Below are 5,863 nucleotides of genomic sequence, written 5' to 3' on the forward strand. Positions count from 1 at the left end.
GCAGATGTGAGCAAAACCAGAGGTCAAAACCTGCGGTTTGGTTCATGCTCAGGAGTTTTCTCGAATTCCTAGGGAGTCCTACCTAAGCGGGGCAGGGTTTAGCTCCTTATAATTATGCAGACGGTCCTACGTTGAGGGTGAATATCATGGCACCGATGCAGGTCCTTGGTTTTCTCTCTCTGCATAAGGGACAGTTTTGGACAGGTAGTTGGCCGTGTCGATCTGAAGTCAGGCAGAAGGCAGGGTAGATTTGCACCTTATAGACTAACAATATTAGAGATGCATTGCATAAGCTATTGTAAGCAGTGGCTTATTTCATTAGACACTGTGCTGACATATTACTGTTGTGGATACTGGGTGAGCTTTTGGTCATCAAACAAGGGTTTGATGATGTTGATTGACTAGATGATTAGATATTTTATCTGAAGGTGGTTAGGATAAGGTAGAGGGGTTAATTTTATCCTGCTCCTTTTTAAATGAGGTGTTAAGTGAAATTAAGTGACTTTTTCTTCATTTAAATGCATTGAAATACACTGAGCCAAATACATTCTTTGTATAACTCCATACCTGATGTTAATTTTCATTAAGGAACAATTATCTCCCTGCTAAACAGTCCCTCTGTCTGGACTGTTAGATGCTGTGCAGAAGAGGTTTTCTTTTTTAGGTGCCTTCAGGGAATTAATTTGAATGGTTTTATTGACAGGTATGGCCACCCTAAATATAACTGCATATCAGAGCCTCGAGCTTGCATTTGAGTCATGATACCAGATCTCATTTAAAATAGCTGCAGACCTTGACAGTCATTGATAAGGTAAGAGGTTTTTTGCTGGTTAGATTACAGTTAAAAGTAAACTATACATGGATCATAGTCAGGCATAGGAGCCAGGCAGAATAAATGGAGTCCTTTTTGCTGTGCATCTACCAAAATATGTTTAGATAAAGAGCAAGTAGATAGTAAATCAAGCTAACATTTAAAGTAATACATGAACTATTACATGTGCAGTTTGCAAAAAAACCCCTAAATTATGTACAGCTTCAGGCTTGTATGAGAGTGATTTAAATAATGCTGTCATGCAGTGAGTGATGTCATAATAGTCCTCCAGCAAGAGGAAGCACATGTTTATTGGCCAGTAAATAGAGGAATTCTCTGCTTTATAAAAGCAAGCAAACATGGCTGCTTATTCCCTTAATTTTCTGCTGTTCTCTTGGTTAATATGCGGTGGTCACGCAGCTAGTGAAAAGGAAATATCTTCTCCTGAAGGTATGGTCCTTGCTCTAAACATGATGATGAATGGCTGATGTTCTGAATGTTGAACTGGTGAGGGCAGCATTCATAGCAGGCAATACAGAGGCAGGCACCCAAGCAAGCAGGTTTTATCGTATCCTCAGTTTGCTTCCACTATTAAACGTCTCCTAAGTAGAATAGCGGGTGTTTGAAGGTAGCTTTCTAACCAACCTTCCCCATCCTCCACTTTGTCCTTCTGTTGCTGGTTACAAGGCTGTGTCTGCTAAGATATATGCAGTTACACATTTGACATTTCTTGATGGTGAGACCACGTTGCTGTTTCCCCTTCCTCTCCTCCCACGGAGATGCACGTTGGGCACAGGGAAGGCATTTGACCGGCCATGGCCATCAAAGCAATCATAGAAACTGGAAGGGATTTTTAGGGCAGATTCTGCTGAGCAGACCGTATGGTTGTCAGAGAGCCCTGCTGGGTTTTCATATTTAGAGGTTGCCCAAGGTCCAGGGGGACCCCAGAAGACATTTCTGCCACAGGGGAAAGAAGCCCCATTGCTGCTCATGCTCCATGTGTCCCAGAAATGAAGAGGCAAGGATCTTCCAAAGTGCTGCTTTGAGCTGATCAGGACTTGAGGACAGTGCCAGGAGCATATTCACGGCCTTATTGCTGGGCACGGGGGATGGCCGTAGACATCTTCCCTGATCACTGTGACTGAGATGCTGCACTGTTGGGTGTCCTCAGAACTATTTAACCCCAAAGAGCACCCAAATTATCTACCCCCACGATCATTAAATCTTCAGAGATGCCCCAAAACAAATGAGAAAACGAGCCGGGCCCGGCGGGCAACCCTTGAAATCCTGAAACCTGGAGGCTGATGGCCACAAAGATAGGAGGTCTGTGGGCTGCCACAAAGGTGTTTAGCCCCTACAATAAACCAGAGCGGGAAGTTCTGCAAACAGCCGTTCTTACCTGGTCATCGATGCAGGTAACAATAGCATTACCCTATAAATAGACTCAGGTGTCATCCCCAAGACAAGGGTTTAGGAGCCGAGACACATTTGACAGCTGCTGAGTTGTGTTGTAATCTGGAGTCTGGGAGAATCGTAAGATAATTGGTACTGCTATCTCCTGCTGTTGCAGGGTTCGTGGCACTGCGTGAATAGCTATGCTGGCCCGCTCATCAGAAGGGTCGTGTTCCCCCTCGCCTTCCTAAAATCTCCTTTGAGGATGGAGGACGGTTGAGGGTGCCATGGTGTAGTGCACCCCTCATTTAATTCCTGCTCCACCCACGCTTTAAACTGCCTAGATAGGGAAGTAGTGCTGGGGGAGTCGATTGACTCCATGGTTCATTATAATTTACCTGTATCCTGATAATGTCTCATTGCCCAGATGTTAATGACCCTCTCTCCTTTTTAATGGTCTTGATGTTCTTCGGTTAATCAAGCTAGCCTTTCTTCTGCCATTTTCTTGTCTGTTATCCCTTCCTAGTCATCTCTCTCTTCTCTTTCACTGCCCTAAGCGCTGTTTTTAGTTTTAGCTAAAACCCTTAACTCAGGTGAATGTTAACTCAGATGTGGAAACAAAGACCAGCGATGTGCTGAATGGACCGTCAAGATGCTTGAGAAGGCCAGATTTTCATATTACAAAACTGAATAAGAGATGTACACTTCACTATTATGACTACAGGACTAATGGAACAATATGTTTGGACTGTTTTTGCCTAACTTGTGGTTTTTATAAAACCGAATATATAATCTAGCAAATTAGCGTACAGTCTAATAAAGCTGTAAATCCAGTTTTGCTTTGGAATAATATAGCACTGGGCCCTGAGTAAATAGTAAATCTTCTAGTTTGTCTTCAAGTGGAAAAAAGTATGTGTTGTGTTGATTGCAGCACACCATCTGCCTTCTCTTTTCAAAATCCTAGATCTGCCCATGGGAGGGTTTCCCTTCTAGATGCTGCAATGGAAGGGATGGATAGTCTTGCTGTGGGAAGATTCAGACTTGGCCATTTATATCCCACAAGGAAAGGGGAATTTGGGAAACGCAATCCAGTGTTTTCTATGCTCCTGCCTCATTTTGCAGGGGACAGGGAAAACCTCCCCATATATTCTTTACGTGATCTGCTGTGTTCGATGGCCTGCAATCCCTGCTAGGGATTTAGAGAAGTGAGCAGAAGCCTCTCAAAGTCCTGAAGGTGGTGAAAGACAGGAGTTGTGGAGCACTGCCTTGGAGCCAGTAGCGTTACATGGACCTGAAGCATTACACACCCATTCTGTTAAGGAAACATTGCATCTCAGGGGATGCCCACGCAGGAAAGTCCACTGTATTTATAGTTTGATAATTCAGCTCTGCCTTACCAGTGATTCATCTTTACCTTTAAGCTGTGACACCACTGCATTTTTAACTCTTGTGGTTTTTAAACACCTTCTTTTTTATTTCAGACTTCTTCTCAGAGGATCAAGAAGTAGACACTGAAGTTGTCAAGCTAGACCTGGTCCTTACCCTCATGAGTGCTCTTTTGCTGATCATTTCCATCACCCTGATATGTTGCTGTTTTTTCCATTTTAAAATGTTGACCCACGAAAGAAAGGAAACTTTCAAGTAAAGATGCGTTGCGAACCTGCACCTTTTCAGATCAATGTGAAATAGTGATGGTTTTTTTATTTCCGATTAAGCCTTCAGAAATGGATTCATGGCCCAAAGAAGTCGACTCTCTTGACTTCAGTTGTCTTGGGATCAGACCTCCTGACATGGCTGCATTCATATAGAGTTTATTAATTGACATACACAATACAGAGAAGCAGAAAATTGCAGTGTTTTGTTGACCTCAAGTTAGTTCTCTGTGATTTTTGTTTTATGTTTTGTGGGGGGGGGGGAAGGAAACTGAGTAAGTACTAAATTAAAGGGAAGGTGGTATTTTCATTACTTTTTCAACATTTTACAATAATTGCCTAGTACTTTGTTTCATGATTTCTCATGTCTGTTGTATTTTCATTCTAAAAACTTCAGCATAACTTCAAAAGTGTGCTTTAAAAAAAAAGGATGTCACCTGTACTTGAAATATTTAACAGAACAGAGATATCCCAGTACGGAGAGAGACTTCTCCTTGTGTAATGGTAACGTGTGGTTAAAAAGATGCTTTTCCCTGAAGGCATTTTGTTGGGGCTGTCTGCTGAGAGGGACAGGTTATAGTTTCTTACAGGAAATTCAGAACACAAATCCCAGCTGTTGCCAAGCAGATGTGCAGCACAGCCAAAAACAGAGCAAATGGTGGAAAACTGAGGTTCTGTGCAGGAGACGGGGTAGCCAGAAAGGTTCATCCCATGCTGCACATATCTGCCAGGACACCCCTGGGTGCTCCCTGTTAACTCCATAAAGCACCTTTGTTGCCACCCAGAGCATGCACAGACCAGCAGTGACTCTAATAAGCTTGCAGCACCTGTAGAAACCAGTGCGCTCACAGCGGACTGTGCATTAACCCTGACCGCATTTGCTGCGACTCGGCAGGCTATCTCATTCCTTAAATGAAGAAGGCATTTCATCTGCCTGCGCATGGCTGTCTTCATCTCAGTTTGACTGAAAAATGCCCAAGGGAGGTCCTTCCCTGTCAAGATCTCTCTGTGTAACATGAACATCCTTTTCACACTGTTGTAAGATTGCATGAAGCTTCCCGTTATATAATAACCCTCCCGGAGTGCAAGATTCAGACTTACTTCTTTATTCGGCAGATATATCTTACTGTGTAAAACGTCCTGACAGCTTCTGCTTAAGTGCAGCAAATGTGACTGGTTTTTAGCCCTCGTAAGATCAATACAGAATCATCCCTGCTTTAAACATGTCAAACAACAATAATAATAATAAAAAGATCTTTGTAAGTTTTCAGGTTTCTGAAGGAAAGGCATTCAAGCTTTCTCTCCAGACTGCCTGACATCACGGTGAGACCCACTTTGTGCTGTCACCAAAACAGAAGGCCCTTTTCCATACACGGCATCACTGTGCAATATCAGGAATACGTGGCTTTATCAAGCGATTTTTAAAGTGAATCGGCTCCGTTTTAGCTGTCAAGCCAGGTCTTCAGTTCACGGCAGTACAGATTCCTCCGCTAGGATCCTTACATCTGAACTTGTGTTTCTTCTCTTCTGCAATCCAAAGGATGCATGCAGCAACAGGCGACGCATGCATGCCACAACATGCGACTCCTGTGAAGCAACAGGTGACCCACGCATGCAACAACGTGCAACTCATGTGAAGCAACAGGTGACCCATGCATGCAGCAACATGCAACTCGTGTGAAGCAACACGTGACTCACGCATGCAACAACATGCAACGGGTGCATGCAGCAACAACAGGCAATGCATGCAAGCAGCAACAGGCAAATGGTGCATGAAGCAACAGGCAAGGCATGCATGTGACAACAGGCAATGCACGCGGGCAACAACACAGCTGCTGGTGCGCAACTGCTGCGGCAGCACTAGAGGTGGCACAGATGGCTGTTTCTGCTGTTGACGCGGGGCACGTTGTCACCGACAGCAGTGAGGTCACGGCCTAGGAGTCCGGCTTCTCGTGTCGTGCGCCCGTCCGTCCCGGGGTGGGGGGGGCGCTGCGGCCGCCGGCAGAGG

At 44.4% G+C, this 5,863-nt stretch overlaps 1 long non-coding RNA gene across 1 annotated transcript in view; it reads left to right on the plus strand.

Annotated features, from left to right (window-relative positions):
• The first annotated feature begins 2,366 nt into the window (after nt 1–2,366).
• Nucleotides 2,367–5,863, plus strand: part of LOC109300657 — a 9,934-nt gene continuing 6,437 nt past the window's right edge. The window contains exon 1 of the long non-coding RNA XR_002098293.1: nt 2,367–2,382. This is a non-coding gene — a long non-coding RNA (uncharacterized LOC109300657). The remainder of the gene's footprint in view (nt 2,383–5,863) is intronic.

The sequence above is a fragment of the Gavialis gangeticus genome, unplaced genomic scaffold (genome assembly GCF_001723915.1).
Source record: "Gavialis gangeticus isolate Ggan-Ray unplaced genomic scaffold, GavGan_comp1, whole genome shotgun sequence".
In the NCBI taxonomy this organism is placed as follows: domain Eukaryota; kingdom Metazoa; phylum Chordata; order Crocodylia; family Gavialidae; genus Gavialis; species Gavialis gangeticus.